The sequence below is a fragment of the Lissotriton helveticus genome, chromosome 12, assembly GCF_964261635.1.
Source record: "Lissotriton helveticus chromosome 12, aLisHel1.1, whole genome shotgun sequence".
Classification (NCBI taxonomy): domain Eukaryota; kingdom Metazoa; phylum Chordata; class Amphibia; order Caudata; family Salamandridae; genus Lissotriton; species Lissotriton helveticus.
The window spans coordinates 856,671,079-856,690,090 of NC_136073.1; the positions used below are offsets into that span (position 1 = coordinate 856,671,079).

The 19,012-nt window shown below is 49.1% G+C and overlaps 1 protein-coding gene across 3 annotated transcripts in view; it reads left to right on the forward strand.

Moving 5' to 3' along the window:
- KDM4B (lysine demethylase 4B) overlaps positions 1–19,012 on the forward strand; it is a 374,991-nt gene that overhangs the window by 85,247 nt on the left and 270,732 nt on the right. The window lies entirely within an intron of this gene.

Genomic DNA, 19,012 nt, shown 5'->3' on the forward strand with positions numbered 1-19,012 from the left:
CCCCCCGCATTGCTCCCCAGGTCGGATTGGCAGCAGCCGCTGTATAAGATGGTGTTAATTTGCTTTTTTATGTTCCATTGAGAGGAGGCACCACAGTGGCCCCTTTTATCAACGATGTGATGCATTGATGGGCCTTTCCATGGTATCACTGCGATGCATCCAAAGTCAAGCGCAGGAAATTCAAACCTGAGCCAGTGGTCCCCTAATAGAGCTTTGTGAGCCAGCGCTACAAGTTGTGATGAGTTGTATGGACTCTGGTCATCAACGCCCTCACAAATACCTTTGGAATTAAAGTTATGGACTCAGTCCCTCGATGGTGGAAGAGGAAGAGTGCAAAGCTAATCTGTTGCCACAGGTAAGTACCTAGTTACATAGAGTGTGTACAGAGGAAGCCCAGGAGTGATAGACCGAACACAAGTCAAGAACTTGTGGTATTAGCTCGTTTGTTTCCTTTATCATTTTGTTAATAGCCCTACTAACATAATGTGTATTAACGCGCCATTAAAAAAATCCTTTTGCTGTGTACAGTATGCAGGAGATGAGAGATGCAGCCCCAAGGTTGCATAGTTGATGTTTGTACAACAGTGTCTAGTTCTAAGAGCAAGGACTGTGGGATGATAAAAGTAAATATTGAGACTGGCTGAGCCCTATCCCTACATGCTCGATATGCTGAGTGTGTCAATTACCCCCACCAACGCTTCGGCCATTGTACCTCTGCAGTCTTGGCCTTGTCGAGAAAATAAACCGTAGCTGTTAATAGTGTATCTTGTACAGTGCAGCTTGTCTGACACCCAGTGGCGAATGGAGGAATTGCAGTAGAGTAAAAAGTTTATTAGCTGACCAGTTCTGTACATAACATGTTTAGGAGCATGCAGAAATATTTTTTTATGAAAGAGTAGGCCGCTTCAATTCTGGTGCTTGAAAGAGGAAAGATTTTCTAAAGAAAGATGTAGATCGCCGATGAACAGCACATGAAAAGGCTACATTTACACACAGTATAGTTGCAACTTAAAAATTAATATCTGAATGACAAGGCTGAGAACCATAAAACCTGCTACTCCTGGGCTTCCATAAAAATGGTCAGAGGCAGCAGATGGTGTAGAATCCGCAAATTTTATCTGGTGTTTTAACAACAAAGAAATGAATGGAAAACTATGAAAGCCGGGAAATGCATGCAGCAAATTTTAAGCCTTTTCTCTGGTTCCAGGACAGGAGTTACTGGGCAGTGTCTGGAGTGAGCTGCCATTTGACACTGGTGTTCCGGTGCCTCGAACATGCTTTGAACACTGATTCTTTCAGGGAAGTGAAACCGAGTAGTCTTGATTTACAGCAGCAGACTTTGGGAGGTTTGGGACCCAGACAGAGTATCGTCCGGTTGGTGTATTTAAAAATGGATGGGTCTTTATTTGCTACAACAAAGGTATGGCACTTGAAATGGTGAGGAGCGCAAAACATCTGAATGTCCTAAACATTATGTACAAGAAATGTGCTGTAGATACACATGCTGTGAATAAGTCCGCCGCCTACTGTTGGGTTCGGATGATTTCAAGTTGATTTTTGTTCCAAGAAGCTTTCTTCGAATCACGAGGCTGTGTGACTCCTCTTGGTAATACTACGCATGGTCATCCACTCTATTGCCAGATTGTTTTTTTCCGTGGACTGGTTCGGATGTAATCTCTCCCGCTCCGGTTCGAGAATCTTTCAGGCTTCCTTCAGTTAGCTAGTACAGGATCCGTCTCAATCGTGTAGTTACATTTCCGTTCCGAGCCCTTACCCTTCTGCGTCGCAGGTTTTCGACTCGACGCCGTGGCCTACAGTCACTTTGACTTTATCAGAGAATGACCTTCTAATGGAACGCACTCCGTTCAGTTTCTGTCCTAATTGTCATTCTAAATATCCCGATACCGACTAACATTCCATCTGTGATTTATGCCTCTAATCATCGAGAGGAAAGCTGTGAAGCTTTTAAGTTATTTACGATAGAAGAAAACTCTTGGAGATCGATGCACTAGATGCCAAGAGATGCAGCGGAAAAAAGTGGATGATGTAACGGATATTTTCGGTCGACAACAAGAGGATGAGGAGGAAGCATCGGCTGCACAATAGAACATCAAAATCTCCTACAACATGAAACATCAGCTCTATTAAGAAAAGGAGCAATGGAATGGAATGGAATGGAACCAGTCCGAAAACAGTATCGCGGAACAGGGGTATATACACTATACTTCCTCATTTAAAAAAAAAGACGGAACTTTAGGACCCTATTCTCGACCTCAGACCACTCGATCATTACATCCTATCAGCACACTTCTCTATGGTCATCGTTCAGAAACTCATTCCATTATTACAAAAAGGCGTCTTCATGACTGCCTTAGATCGAAAGGATGCCTACTTCCATATACCCATCCAGCCAGCAGGCACAAAATATCTAAGGTTTCTATTTCAAGGAAACCATTATCAATTCAAACTTCTTCCCTTTGGAATTACCACCGCTCCAAGGGTAGTGGAAGCACATCTGCGCAGACAAAAAGTCCATGTATTTCCCTATCTAGACGATTGACTGATAAAAGCAAACATCATACACAACAAACCCTAACCTTACTGCATCAGTTGGGGTTCACCATCAACATACAAAAGTCACATCTACAACCTGCTACAACACCACCATATCTAGGAGCCCTGCTCAACACACAGTTGGCGTAGGCATAGCCAGATGCAGACAGAATAAACCACATTGATCCAACAATTCAAAAATGGAACTCCAATCTCAGTCCAAATATTCCTGAGACTCTTCGGCATGATGATATCTTGTATTTCAATAGTTCCACATGCCTGACTACACATGAGACCTCTTAAGAAGAGCTCTAGCATCAATGGACTCAGTCACAGGGTTCTCTTCAGAATCTAGTGTTGGTAGACCGCCGCACACATCACTTTCTGCAGTGGTGGAAATCACAAAATGTATCCAAAGGGTTGCAGTTTCAAGACCCAGTTCCCCAGATAATTTTGACAGCAGATGGATGCTTCCTTTATGGGTTGGGGAGCTCATCTCCAAAACCTTACATTTCAGGGAATATGGGACTTACAATTCAGGGAATATGGGACTTCAAACACAAGGGTCTCCTTTTCAATTACCTGGAGCTGCAAGCTGTTCACCTAGCAATGAAAGCATTCCTACCTCACTTACAACAGGAAGTTGTCCTGATTCGAACAGACAATATGACAACTATGTATTAGATACAAAAACAGAGGGGTGATGCACTCTCTGATTGTCTAGTTTAGCACTGAAAATATTGAGTTAAGCGATACAGCACAAAACTCCTCTCCTAGCAGAACATGTTCCAGGAACAAGCATTAAAGATGCAGACCTTCTAAGTAGGACACAGCAAAAATTCCATGAATGGGAACCCCTCGCCCTCCTACCATGCTTTCAAAGATGGGGGTTTCCACAAGTAGATCTGTTTGCAACTACAGAGAACGCAAACTGCCCCCATTTTGCAAGCAGGTACCTACACCACCAATGCAAGGGCAATGCTGTGTGGATGAAGTAGTCCGGAGATACTTGCATACGCTTTTCCTCCTCTCCCAGTTCTTCCATTAGTGGTCCTGAAGCTCAGGCAAACATCCCTTACAATGATGCTTAAAGCACCAACATGGGCTTTCAACCATGGTTATCGATACGTAGTCCCACACGTGATGCTTCATCTCAACCCAGACCTTCTCACACAGAACAGAGGTACACGAAGACACCCCAAGATCCATCTTGTGATATGGCTCCTGAAGTCTTAGAATTTGGGTACTTAAATTCACCACAACAGTGTATGAATATTCTTAAATAAGCTTGCAAACCTACCACGAGACAATATTATGGAGCAAAATGGTAAAGCTGTGTTATATACTGCCAGCAACAAAAAGTTAAACCCCTAACTGAACAAGTGCAGAAAATACATACGTATTGCATTTGCAGACCACAGGGTTAGCTTATACTTCAATACGATTACATTTGGCGGCTATTGCTGCATATTTGCTAAGTAGACCGCATTTGTCATTACTTAAAATACCTGTCGTTAAAGCTCTTATGGAAGGACTATTCATAATTACAAAGCTTTCTCCAGCATGGAACTTAAACATTTAACTAACATGACTTATGGGGCCTCCATTTGACCTGTTGCACTCTTGCCAATTGCAACCCTTGTCTTAGAAGGTTGCCTTTTTAATAGCTATTGTGTCAATTAAGAGTAAGTCAAATTCAGGCATTAACCGTAGAGCCATTCAAGGTAGTGCTTAGGACAAACCCAACATTTTTCCCAAAGGTTGTGTCCAAATTTCATATTAATCAATCAATAGAAACAACTGTCTTCTTTCAGCAAACTGACTCGGTTGCAGTAAGAGCGTTACATACTTTAGATGTTAAAAGAGCTTTAATGTATTCTAGTGATAGGACTACAACATTCAGAAAGACTGAACAGTTATTTATTGCTTTCACAAATATCCTCGTATGGGAAATTCAATTTCCAAATCTAGGATTTGTAGATGGATAGTGAAATGTATCCAACCTTGTTATGCTAAAGCTAAACAGCTTCTACCTGTTCCTCCTGAAGCTCACTTTGCTTGCAACATAGGAACTTCTATGGCATTTTTAGAGGAACATTCCAATTGCTGTTATTTGCAAAGCGGCAACATGGTCTACTCCACACACATTTACAAAACATTGTGTTGATGTATTTGCCCGTCAGCAAGCAAATGTTGGCCAAGCTGTAATAAAAACTATTTCAAACAACTGCCACCCCCACAGGTTAACCACTAGCTAGGGAGTGGGACTGCGTTAGACTATGCACAGCATGTGTATCTACAGCATACATGCCTTGAATGGAATCTTACTTACCCTGTAGGCATCTTTTCCTTGCATGTGGGCAGTAGAATTACATTCGCCTCCTTCCACCCCAAAAAGTCCTGTGTAGGTTGCAGTTTACATATTTTACATGACATTCCTTGCATGAACATCACATTGCTGATTCATAGTACAATTCCATTCTCACCTATCTGCTGAAAAACAATCTGGCAGTGGAGTTGATGACCATGCGCAGTATTACCAAGAGGAGGAGTCACAGAGCCTCGTGACTCGAGGAAAACGTCTTGGAACAAAAAACAACTTTTAATCATCCGAACCCAACACTAGATGGCGGACTTATGCCCTGCATGTGAATCTGCCGCACTACATGCCAAGAACAGATGCCTACAGGGCAAGGAACACAATCCTTTTCATAGTGCTTATGCTTCCAGTGTCCGTCTATCATTATGGAAACTGTATCGATGATGGAAAGTGGCAGACGATATTAGTATTGTGGCAACTGTGTTCTGCACTGATGAGACCCGGCGTGCCCATGAACAAATTGTTCACTCCAATTGTTGGGTTATACGGGTCGTCAATAGTGTCCTACCAGACCTTTAACCCATAGTGACTTTGTGTGACTTGAGCTATACTAGGAACAGGGTGATCCAGCCCTGCAGGCTGAGAAGGAAGGAGCTTCAGTACCTAAGATAAGCAGAATATGCCACACCTTGACCCCCCGCCTCCCCTTCCCAAACCATGGGTTGGGGTGTTGAGGGAGTGCAGGCTCCGCAGAAGCTGCATTGCTTTCTATGGTCCTGACATGTAATGGTCCCTCGGGAGGAGAAGTGCAGTGCATCATGGCAGCTGACCGCAGACTCTTGCCTTTGGTTCGCATTTGGCACCCCCACTAGTGTTTGGCCTGGATTTGGACAGCCGGGCAGGCTTTGCTTTGAGGCTCAGCATCAGGCTCCATCTCTCCCTATGGAACAGCAGCAGGGCTTCTCTGATGGGCTATTGTTTGCCGCTGCTCTGGTGGGGTACAATTAAAGCGCCGTCTTCCGAGTCGGAAATGTTTCCTGGCTGATCCTACTGAGTGTCCCCTTCAGTCCAGAGGAATACAAGGGACTGGTCCTGGATGGGCTCTACTTACCTGGTTCAGAAAAGTACTGGAGAATGACTGGGGCAACAGTTACACTATGTTCCAAAGTAATAATTCTGGCCAGTACAATACATGAATCTACCCCACGCACTTTTAGAGTGGAGTGGTTGGAAGACTGGGTATGTGGAGTGGAGTTCAAAAGTTATTTGATAATAGGAATGTCTATTGCAAGTTTTAGCCCAGTTCCAGGCCAGGAGTTACTCTTCCCTAGCTGCACATATTGCTGGCCCAAAGGCACGGATAGCCGTGGCCTAAGGGGTGTGTATTCCAGGACAAAGAAGCGTGTGGGAGAAGCTTGTAGACAACCAGTCGGTCGCACAGCTGCCAGCGCAGCAAAACTGCTTTTGGTCAGTCCTTTACATTTTAATGGTTGCGTAATTAAATGTTTCATGTGTTAAACTTTTTGGTGATAAGTTGGCAAATGTTATATTTGTTTGCGGAGTACTTGAGCTAAATACCGTTGACATTAGCCTGTCGTTTTGCTAGCCCCACTCTTGGTTGCCTGGGAATTCCCTGTGGTGCAGGCAGAACCAGGGAAAAAAGCCATTGAAAAGAACCCTTTCTCTTCAAAAGAGGTTGAGAGCCCACTTTTCAGTGTTGCTGTTTTTCATGGAATCAGGCAAGACTTGGCTTAACCTTGATCTCCCATGTGTAGAAGGAGAAGTGCTTGGAAAGTGTTCCTCTGTTTTATGGGATTAGGATTTTGCATCCTCCTTATGCTGTTGACTCTGCTTACAGTGGGTGGAAGCACTGGAGCACTTCTGGTAAGCAGTCTGTGGAGGCTGAACCTCACAAAGATGTTCTATGTCTGAGCAGGCATCTGGCTAGTGTTTTTGGGGTGACATTCATCCGAGGTCGAGGGTTGCGTTTTTGTCAGTGTCCACTAAGATGAGCACCACGGCGGTCGCAGGATGGAGGCTGTTGCCCCTGGTTAGGCGGGATGTTGTACCCGATGCAGTATCCAACTCCGCAACACCTGTTGCTTGTTTTGGATGGTAAACGTCCCGGCGCATTCCCTTGTGAGAGCCAGAAACCAGCCCGACCGCTTGCTCTGCCAAATGGCTACTTCACACCCAGCTCGTTCTTTCAGCAGTGGGGAACTCTTGCCTCCGGATCCCACCTAACATGCCCAGGCCATCCTGGTGCGAATCACCCCTCCAGGCCAAATCCCACCAAAAGAGGTTGCTAGGTCTGTGACCACTTGTGAGGTTGAGCCTGCTTCCGAGCTTCCTTTCTCCAGAATACCTGGGAAGGCTACGCCGGTGCACATAGCCTGGAGCCACCCTCTTCTAATTTTAAGGCAGATGTCGGGGGTTAGGAAAGCAAGGCTTATACAACCAAGCCTCCTCCTCCAATTCTGAAGACGCTTTTCAAAGAACAATTGCCAAAGCACACAATCCAAATGCTATTGGTTTACAGGTTCTTCTCCGGCTACAGTCTGCCTTTGTCATTATTCCATCGCCTCACGCCGCCAATGTCCACTAGGGGGAGCAGTTGCACTTCACCATTGAATACTTTCGCTACTGGCACCACGAAGCAGCATCCGTGCACTAGAACAGCTGGTTCCTCAATGGGAGCCCCTCCGATCCTTTCTGGTACTGCCCCGATACCCTCAGTAAAGGGTTTTGCTCATGAGTCTCCGAGCAAAGAAGATTGGGGTGGGTATCTCTTTAAGCCAGTAGGATTATCTTAATTTGGCCGGCGCGCAAAATTAATCGTTTTGCACCCCTTTTCTCTGATGAACACTTGAATTTATCGCTGCCAAAAGCTGGGCACGGAGGTGAACACAAGGAGTTGGTGTTACTCGCACTCCTTCCAGTAGGACACGGCTAGCGCTTGGAGACTTCAGTAACCAAGAGATTGCGTTATGGTGCAAGTATCACACAATGTTCAGAAGTGCAAGTATCTCCTAGTGGACTCTGCCTCACGCCCATCCCATGGAACCGGGAGTGCAAGTGTGCCACTCATCCTCCACAACTGCCCGTACAGCCCACGCCTCACTCTCATCCGCATCCTGTCCACCAGAAAAGCTGCCCATTGCTCTGTTGGCTGTCATTTTTCCTGTATACAGCACCCTCACCCGCTGGGATTTTCTTCCATCCAGTCGCTGTAATGGGATTGGATTCTTTAGTTGAAATGAAATGTTTGTCTGCCTTTGTTCATTCTGCAGCGACATTTGACCCAAGTAATTTTATGGTCCAGTGCACTCTAAAGATCCATTTCTCCCTCCTCAAACCCACTCCTCATTCTTTCAGCAGTGGACTCTGTCTTGCACTGCTTAAAGCGATTGAACAGCAGTTTGATTTCTTGAAAAAATCTGGGAGAAATTCTCACCTTGCAAATGTGCGGGTATCTTCCTTCAAGCGATAAGAGATGGAGTATTAGAAAAAATAGCTACAGTCCAAACGTTGACTAAATGGTTAATTGAAAGCCTATTGGTCTGAATTTTAGGTCACATTGTGGGGAGCTAATATCTCTTGCACCCCACCCCCCCTCAGGAGCCCACTCATGCAGCCAGCCTGGATAAAGGCGCAGAACTTTCTCGAGAGCCTCCAGTATGAGAGAAGACCCTCTTGGCTGAAATTACTCCTGTTTACTGGGGCTTCTTGCCCCCACAGCACTCTGTATGGATGGATCGAACTGTACGCCATAGGCTGCTCACGGCTGTTGTCTTTACCATTCATTACGTTACACATGTGTCTGGATTTGAGTAACCAGGGTGGTCATCCCACCGGAGCACAGTATTTCCATTTGTTACTTTTTGGAAACATTATCTTTGTTTATATCTCTAGTGCCAGGACTGCGTTTCCTGCCCCAAGACTTGCAGTAAATGAAGAGTTCCTTTCGATGTAGGCCTTATTCTAAATTCTGCTGGCAACCAAAGATGCTAAAGGAGTGGCTTTTTGAAAAAAAACTTTAAATGTACTGCTTGTATTCTTAAATGACTGTAGGTTGTGTGGTTTCAGGGTAATTGAGAATAGCTATTTTATGCTGCACTTTAGGTGGACATTATTCTCGTTTATTTTACTGTCACTATCATTAAAATTGATTGGTATTGGTCCCAGATGCATCTTTAAGTTACTTTTCTACTCCATGTGATATGCTTAGATATCACACTGGGAAATTTCCTAGGTCAAAGGTGAGTAAATCAGTTTTTGTAAATGTACAGTTTCAATCGTGTTCATACAATTTCTCAACTCCTCAGTTAAAATTTTTTACACAGAAAAGCAGTCAATGCAATCCTATGGAAGGAAATGAAGTTATCGGTTTGCATGTAAGTACCTGGTTTTGGGAGTTGGGTTTCTGGGGTTAGAACAAGGGTTCCCCCTGGGTCAAGGATGCACTATCAGCGGCACTAGGCGGCTGGGTGCAGAGTGCTGAGGCCCAATGTTATCAGATGGGAGATAGGGGCCTCAGTTGGTGGCTGCTCACGAGCAGGCCACAAGGTTGTGGGAGTAAAGCTCTTAGACTTAAGCTCAGGGCAAAGGGGGGTTCAAGTTAGCACACAAAGTGCACCCACAGTGGCACAGGGCCGGGTGGGTGCAGGGTGCTGTTATAGCGTTGGGTGCCCTGTTTTCAATAGGGATTCTCTAGGAGCTGCAAACCCTGCAGGCGCGGGGATGAAGATCTTCTGGAGGCGACCACCGGTTGGAGAGGTAAGTAAGGAAGTCAAGGGATTGCGGGACACAGTTGGTTGGACCACCAAAGGCCGTGGGGCATCTGGTGCAGGGGTGTCTTGGCACTGGGTTTTTCTTACCAGCTCTGGTCGCGGTCAGGGGGATCCTCCAGAAAGGGGCTGCAGGTGTCTGCTGGAGACTTCGTGTAGGTCAGGGATCACCAGATCCCAGGTCAGGATCGCTGGAGAGACCTCCGCATGGTGCTGGGCCTTTCTAACTTTAGCTGTGGACATCAAGTGCAGACTCGCGCATTTGGCCTGAGCCAGGGTCTGTTCGTGAGTTAATCCAGTGCTCACAGGAGACCAAGTCTTGTTGGGAATGTAGGACAGGTCCTCCTGAGTTCTGGGGGGCTGCTGGCTTCAGGACACACCGGGATTCCGTTGGGGCAGGTCGAGGTTGGGACAGGCTGGTAGGGCTGGGTCCAAGTCAGTTGGTGTCCTCCTATTCTTCCTTCAGCACGGCTCTTCGGTCCTTCTTGTTTCTTCTTGTCTGAGGAGGCCAGGTTCAGGGTTGCCCCTAAATACTAAATTTAGGGGCATTTCAGGTAGGTAAAGGTAGGGACCAATTTGTCCCTCCACCCCCTATTATACCATCCTCCAGTAGGAGGGAGGGCAAAAGCCTCACTCAGGTGAGCTCCCCCCCTCCCACCCCATCTTCAAGTTGGCTGGGACTGAGAGTTGTGCTTCACCTCGCCTCCCCCACCTGAGGGGTAGGGTTGGCAAAGGTGGCACACCTCTCCTCCTATTTTGGTTTTTCCCGCCGATTCTTCCACCCAAAGTGGGGGTCAGAACCTGTGGGGGTCAGAACCTGTGGGGGCCAGAACATGTGTAGGCCAGTTGCTAGGAGCAGCTAAGGACTGAGCCAGCTTAAAAAGGCAGCAAGCCATTGAAACTTCCTCTTCGTGGACCCTGCCCATCCTGGGGGAGGAAGCTTGGCACCTCGACCAAGGATGTGCTTTATTTCAGGACCCTGAGAGCGGCAGGCTCTGGACCCATCAGAAACGTGTTTGGTAGTGACAGGTGGGGAGCAGCCACTCAGCCAGGCTACTAGAGTCGGATTGTTTTTCAGGGGGCATCTCTAAGATAACCTTTGAGGGCGTTTTTCATTAAATCCCACACTGGAATCATTGTGGGTTTAATGTGCTGAGAAGTTTATCAAACTTCCCAGATTTCAGTAAAGCCCTTCTGGTGCTGCGGAGTTCGTAATGACTAACTCTCAGACCATATACTCTTAATGACTTTTACTGCACTTACAATGTCTAAGAATGGACTTAGGCTCATGCTCTGTACCCTCACCTGTGGTTTGGTGCACCCAGCCAGAGGGGTGTCTTGCCTCAGGCAGTGGATTGTAGGTATGGCACACAGGGATGTTGAGACTTCACTTTTCTCTGCACCAAAACACTCAGCCTGCAATGGCAGTGTGTGAGCGTAAAGGTACAGGGCCTCTAAGGTTGGCACAATAAGGCCTTCCGTGGTCACAGTGCCATTGGTGCCTTTTACAAGAGACTTCTATGTGGCCAGAGAGGTGCCAATTTGGTTGTGCAACAGTACAGATTTTGGGAAAGAACATAGGCCCTGGGTACCTGGTTGGCAGGAACCCAGGGCACGCTTTGTCAGAGAATCAACATCAGACAAAAAGTGGGGGCAGCCATGCAAAAAGGGGCACTTTTTTTACACATGACAATCAAAATTGTCCACAGAGGGCACTCCCTTTGTACATGCATTGTGACCATAGAGCTTGCTGCTGAGGTAGAGGGACACGCAAAGTGTACTTAATATTTTTCTTTCTCTGAGTGGTACAGCCCTCTCTACCCAGGCTGTATTAGACGGACTGTAGTGGCAGCATTAATCTATAGTCTGAGTGGGGGTAGGGAATGTTTTCCTACTACCTACATCCTGGTAGCGTCTATACAGTCTTTGCTGTAAGACGTCTGAAAAAGTGAAGGCAACGCCCTTGTTAGTTACTTTTAACCGTGGCTCCCACTTGCCTTATTGGAAGCAGCGGACCACTTGTTGCTGTTTCCTCTGACACCTTGGAGTCATTCGCTTTCATTATTAGTTACTTGGAGTTATCCTTCAGAAGCTGATCGTTGTGATATGGGTAACCCACTGTTAAAGTTTGGTAACTTTTCCAAAGCAGGTCATTTATGTAGTCTTGCTATACTCCCCTAGTTGGAGTCAGGGTTGCCCTTTCATTTTGTACCTAACAGCTTACTATACAGTTAAGAGCAACCTTTAATTTGATACCTTGTCTATCAGTTAAAGCGGCAATTAAATCTCTTCCACCCTTGCAATGATTTTGAACCTTTTGATGCTGCCTTTCATGCTTTACACTGTTTCAGCTTCGTCCCTGAAAGTCCGTGACTTGTTTTTCAGTGCCTGGACATCTTGTCTATACTCCTTTTAGCTACTCTGTCCTCAGCCATTTGTGAAGGGAACATTCTGTAGTAGGGGATCTCTGTGTATAGTCATAATCTAGTGAATAGTCCCGCCCATGTGCGTGGACCCCGGCAATCAAAAATAATATCTTAAGTTGTCAGAAAATTGCAGAACTGCAAAGACACTTAAGAGAAAATTTAAAGACAAATAATGCAGCCTATATCCACAGGCTACACTGTCCAGTACTTCAACTAGAAATTCCACCAAAAATCCACAAACAGCAAAGCCTGTCCAGATTTCCCTTGCTTTTACTGCAAAACCCCTCAGAAATGATAGAGAGGAAGACCTGGACAGACAAGCCCCATAGGCTGCCATTATGTGGCTTAAATAGGATACTGTGCCTTTAAGAGAACCTTCCAGAACCTTCTCTCAGTATCCCAGAATGCATAGCAGGTCCAACTTACTTTCAGTTCTTTTTTCCGGCTCCTGCTTACAGGACCCTGTGCATTGAGCTCCCCCTTTTTCAAGGGTTTATTGGATTCTTTTGGCATTTTTTTTTTTTTGAAAACCTTTATTGATTCGAGTAAAGCAGTACAAGCGCAGGCCAACAACCACGGAGGCCGGCCGCAAAATCAGGAGTTAAATGCAAAGGCGTTAAACATGTTTACGGCTCAGGAGTATTCACAATACAATCATAACACATGGTATGTATGCGCCACGAAACACTAGGATGGAAAAGGTTTCATTTTTATAGTTTAAAGAAGCAGCCGTGGCTATATCATCGGAGGCATCACACTACACGAGAAAAGGGAGAGATGGGAGGGGCGTATCCTCCATGCGATCAGAAGTCGGTGATGAGCAATACGGTCTAAAGCACACTACGCCTGCCAGGGCAGGCCAGGAGTATAAAGCAAACAATGGTCCACAATTTAGCGAAAGCATCATCCGAAAAACCCACCCTCCCGAAACAAAATAGAGGCAAGCGCAAATGCCCGATAGGGAAAAGGATAAAAGAAGATACAGCCAACTCTACTAAAAAGGGACCATAGAACAAAACAAACTAAAATAACAAAACCCCCCCAACACCCGCCACCCTACATCACCGTAATGGCTATGGCCTACCCCACTAACAGCGTGTCTGTCGCCCCAGAAAACTACCCTACAGAAAGGGAAAGAGAGAGGAAGGGAGGAGGAAAGAAACACCAAGATGGCGGAATCCATGACTACAGTAAAGTGATGAGAAACAAAGGGGAGCCCTCCATCTGTCCCCCGGCAGCACCCTCCCGCAAGTTCTATGACAGCACAGGGTGTAGAGCAAAAAATAAAATCCAGTACTAGCAAACAATTCTCAAGGCACATAGTCGGCTTACTGCGCCATCAGGCAAGTCAGCTCGGCACACATTCGTATCAGACATCGGCTAGGGTCCACCAGTCCATAGTAGGCACCGCTCATCCTTGTCCCGTCTTATCCATTCTAACAAAGCGCACCATAGTATCGGCGATCAGTTCAATCTGTACGGGGAGTCGAAGTGTCCAGGCGAGCGCAAGCAGCAGCACAGGAGCGTCGATTTGATATAACCAGACATATGCTAGATCTCTCTCACGTTGTTCCAGGGACCCCGGCCCGGCCCGAGAGCGCATCTTCCACCCGATATTCAGCAAAGCAGGGCCAGGAAGAAAAGCATCTATGTCCGACCATAGCCGGAGCGGCCCCCGGGTCATGGGAAGCACGGCCTGGGGCGGACACACCCATCGCGGTTCCAGACCAATGTCCACACGTCGTCCCAGGCACTCCGGATCCTCAACAAGAAAAGGCTCGGGAATAGGATTTTCGAGTCCTCCAATGTCGTTTAGTGCAGCCATCTTGTCGCAGCCGGGCAGAGAGTGAGGCATATCATCGTATTCCCACTGACCAGACGTTCTCGAGTGCCCCAGTGTAAACACAATCTCATCCACCTTACTACCCAGGAGTCGGGCAGATTGCACCAAGTCGTGACGCAGGGCAACAATGGCTGCCATAAGATCGCCATATTGCAGGACTCTTCCAAGCCCCCTCTCGATCGAGTCTCCCTTCTCCAGACATCCACGATCACTTTGGGGCTCAGACTCTTCGCGGTTGCATTCCGTATTGCCCATTGTGGTCACAGGCAGGGCCACCCAGATTCGGGGCAAATTTGCAGGTAGAGGGGCCTCGGGCATCTTTGTATCACTCTCGTGTCTGCCAAGGCCCAGTATAAGCTAAAAGCAACTGCCGAGTAGAACGCTGGCCTCGTACGGTATGAAATAAGCAACAAATCCGGGAGCCGCCCGCCGGTAGCGGGACAATGCGCAAGCAGGTTCCCGGCGGTGAACAAGTAAGGCTTCTACGATAGTGTAATTTACACCAAGCACCATGTCAGGCACTCCTCGGAGTTGCACCCGTAGCCGACAGGATATGCTGTTCGAAAATCGGCTGCTCCCCGTCAGCCATGACCCGTCTGGCACGTCTCGGTCGCTGGTGGCCGCTGTTGTTCACTCGGTGACCAGCCTTACTGTCCACTCGAGGCTCCGGACTCAGGGCTGTTGCGGGCCGCGAACCGTAGCTGGGTGGATCCTCCAAATTAAAGCAAGCGCAAGCCTCAGGATTGTGCCGCAAGTAGTCGGAGGTGCTCGTCACCACAAGTGTGCCGTTTTAGTACAGGATTACAGGCAGGATGTGGGCTCGGGAGGAAAAGGTCTTCGGAGCCGAGGGACTATGCGGCCGTCCCGATCGCCATCTTGGCTCCTCAACTCTTTTGGCACTTTTTGATTTTGAAAGTGTTCTCACTTGATTCTTGGTGTTGCCTTTCACTTCTGTGTGTGTTTGTTCAGGCTTTTAGGGATCTAAAATGCCTGCTTTATTCGACAAGTGCCCAGCATGTGGAAGGAAGAGGGCCAAGACTGACCCTCACGACGTCTGCATTATTTGCCTCCCTGATGACCATGTCCCTGAAGATTGTGACATCTGCCAGGCCTTTTCTACAAGGACCCTGAAGGAAAGGCAGAAGATTAGGCTCCAAGGCCTAGAAGAGAGGCGTCTGCAGGCTGCAGGTGGGTCTGTGCAGGCTGGGAAGGCTCCCCTCTGCCCCTGCTGAGGCCTCTGGGGGGCTCCCCGGAGGCAGGAAGACCAGCAAAAGGTCCCGGTCTCCGTCGACGTCGATAGCATCGACGGCGACGTCGAGAGGGATGACGACGGTGTGTTCCCCTTACCCCGGGGCTCCGGGTCGAGACAGCGTGGAAGATCGACGTCGAGAGGCCTGACCAGGCCGCCGTCGAAGTCACCGCCGACGGCGTCGTCGACGTCGAGGCATCGCCGTCGACGAAGACACCGGCGCTCGCCGTCGAAGCGACACAGCCGGTCGCCGTCGACCAGTTCGACGTCGAGGGGCTCCTCGGCGTCGAGGACCGCGAGGAACCGGTCATCGAAGAAGAAGAGTCGCCGCTCGCCGTCGAGGTCTGACCGCTCGTCGTCGAGGGAGCGACTATCGGCGTCGAGGAAGAGAAACTCGACGTCGAGGAGACGGCGTTCGACGCCAGAGTCAAGGGATCGCCGTTCCACGCCTGAAAAACGACGCTCGACGTCGAGCAGGAAGAGATCAGCGTCACCTAAGATCTCAACTTCCTCTAAGAGGCGCAGGAGGGATTCTGGCGCCAAAAGTCACGCTGGATCTGGTGGAGGACGTAAGAGGCGTCGTTCACGCTCTGGAGGGTCTGGATCAAAGGCCCCTTCCTCGAAGAAGTCATTGGGCACGGTGTACTCGGTGGTATATACGCCTCCAAGGCCTGTGACCCCTCCTCTTCTACCGAAGGAGGCTCCTCCGGCTAAGCCGCCGCTCCCCTCCCTGCCTCCGCCGTCTCCTGCGGGGCAGCCTCTGCCGCCGGTCCCTCCTCATAGACCACCGAGGTCGGTGTCACTACCTCTGCTTCCGACACCTCCTAAGGGTACGCCTACCCCGAAACCCCAGGAGAGGCCACGGAAGACTCCTCCAAGGAAACCGGTGGAGCGCCACGCGCTGGGAGATCGCGCTCCCGCTCCGGGAGAAGGGACCGTTTGCGTCACAGGTCTTCAACTCTATCTAGACGGCGCCACACGAGACACAGGTCTCGTTCACGGACCAGGTCGTCTGGGACCAGGGACTACTCCCCGACCGTGTCAGATTCGCCGGACACGAGGGTTTCACCGGTCGACGATCTGGTGTCCTTCCAGGACGTGCTGTTACGCGGTGCGGCGAAATTGGGCATTACTCTGACAGTGCCCACTCCGAAGACTTCGGTCATCTTCGAGACGCTCCACCAGAAACATTTGTCTCGGCCGTTACTACCACTGGTGCCGGGCCTGGAAGAACCGGCCCTGGACTTCTTTCTCACTCCAGCGGTGATTAAGGCAGCACCTTCCAGACTGCAGAAGAAATACCGGGCTCCTGACTCGGACCCGGCCTTTCTGAGGCTGGAGCCCCCTCCAGACTCGGTGATTGTGACGGCGGCGCGCAAACATGCCACCACGCCTTCCTCCACAGTTCCGCCAGATAAGGAATCAAGGTGGTTGGATTCATCTGGTAGAAGAGTTTGTGGGACCTCGGCGACCTCAATGAAGGCAGCTAGTGCCACTGCCTCGTTGGGTCGGTATGACAGAGCCCTCTGGGAATCACTTCAACAATTTGTGGATCTTCTTCCGCGGGACAAGCGGGAAGACTTCCAGGAGGTGCTTAACGAAGGGATGTTGGTGGCGAATCAAGTCATCAGCGCTGCAGCCGACTCTTCTCTTCTGGCTGCGCATGGTTTCTGCCACGGAATAAACCAGCGACGACATGCATGGCTCCGCCTTACGTCTTTGAAACCGGACGCCCAGCAGCGGGTTGCCAATCTGCCATTCTCTGGCGAAACCCTGTTCGGGAAGCACGCGGACGACGAAATGGCCCGCATGAAGGCGGAAGCTGAAACGCTCACAGCGGTGGGTTTAGAGAAGCCCAAGGAGACCAAGAAGACGTAACGTCCGTTCCAACGGCGGTTCGGTGGTCAAGGTAGAGGGCGTGGCCAATCTTCTGGACAACAGCAGCAACAACAACAGCAGCAGTTCAGAAGACCATTCCAGAAACGCCAGAGGGGCAGAGGAGGCCATCAGTCGGCACCAGCGACTAAGGGCCAGGCCGGGTCTAGGCCCTGAGCACTTACTTCCCCGTCAACTGTTACCCGCTCCGGTGGGGGGAAGCATTCAATCTTTTCTGGCACAGTGGAGAAAAATTACTCAGGACAAGTGGGTGCTGAATATTGTTTGCAATGGATACAGTCTTCGGTTCATCAGCCCTCCTCCATCGATTTCCTCCGGCCGGCTCGCAGTATCCGCTGCGCGAGCTCCAGGCGGAGGCCGATATCCTGTTAAGGAAAAGGGCGATCGAAGTCGTACCTCTGTCTCTCTGTACTCCCGGTTCTTTCTGGTTCGAAAAAAGGACAAGAACGAGTTCAGGCCCATTCTGGATTTGCGACAAGCAAACAAGTGGATTCGCAGAGAAAAGTTTCGCATGCTGTCGTTGCATCAGATTTATCCTCAGCTGCAACGGGGAGACTGGCTGTGTGCCATCGACCTCCAGGATGCTTACTTCCATGTGCCCATTGCACACAAACACAGGAAGTTCCTGCGGTTCCAAGTCGGCGCCAATCACTATCAATACACAGTACTGCCATTCGGACTGAAGTCTGCGCCGAGAACATTCTCAAAGTGCATGGCTGTGGTAGCAGCACACCTAAGGAAGAACAAGATGTTTGTCTACCTGTACCTGGACGACTGGTTGATCAAGGCCTCCTTCACGGAAGCGCAAGCGCACTTCCAGAAGACGTGCGTTCTATTGAACAAGCTGGGGTTGCACATCAACATGACCAAGTCGGTTCCGACTCCAGTCCAGTGCATTCAGTACTTGGGAGCCTCCATCGATACGCTGTCAGCAAGCGTGTCTCCTTCGGAGGAGCGACGATTATCACTGCTTCGGAAGGCTCGGGCTCTCATAGCCGCTCCATCCACGACAGTGAGGACGGTGTCTTCTCTACTGGGATCGATGGCCTCCTGTATCTTCCTGACGCCACATGCACGGCTGTACATGAGACCGTTGCAAGAGTGCTTGGAGGATCAGTGGGATCAGAGGAGAGGATCTTGGGACGACAAGATACGTCTATCTCTGCATGCTCTTCAGTCCCTGAAGTGGTGGTGTTCAGCGGTGAATCTCCTCAGAGGGGTTCCCTTCCACAAGGACATTCCCACTCTGGTTATCGTGACGGATGCTTCTCTCCAGGGCTGGAGAGCGCATTCCGGAGACCTACAGATTCAAGGGACGTGGTCACCGATGGAGTCCACGTACCACATCAATTTCCTAGAACTCAGGGCTGTTCACTTGGCACTGAAGGCCTTTCACCCGTCCTTTCGGAACGACTCTCTACTTGTGCAAACGGACAATACGACCACAATGTATTACCTCAACAAGCAGGGAGGATCGAGGTCACGCACCCTGTCGCAGGAGGTGCAGGCGATCTGGCGCTGGCTTCTGGCTCGAGGACTGACGATAACGGCTACCCATCTGCCAGGTGTGCAGAATGTTCAGGCAGACGCACTGAGCAGACTGATTCGGGAAAACCACGAATGGGTTATAAATGACGAAGTACTAGGAGAAGTCTTCGCAAGGTGGGGAACTCCAGACGTAGATCTGTTCGCCACCGCCGAAAACAGCAAATGCAGAGACTTCGCCTCCAGGTACTACCAGCCAGGGACGCCTGGGAACGCGTTATGGATCGACTGGTCGAACAGCTTTCTGTACGCTTTTCCACCCATTCCCCTGATTCCGACGGTTCTCATCAAGTTGTCCCAGTCCAGGGCTCGGATGATACTGATTGCCCCGGAATGGCCCAGACAGTGGTGGTTCACGGACCTGCTTCACCGGTCTCTACTTCCTCATATTCG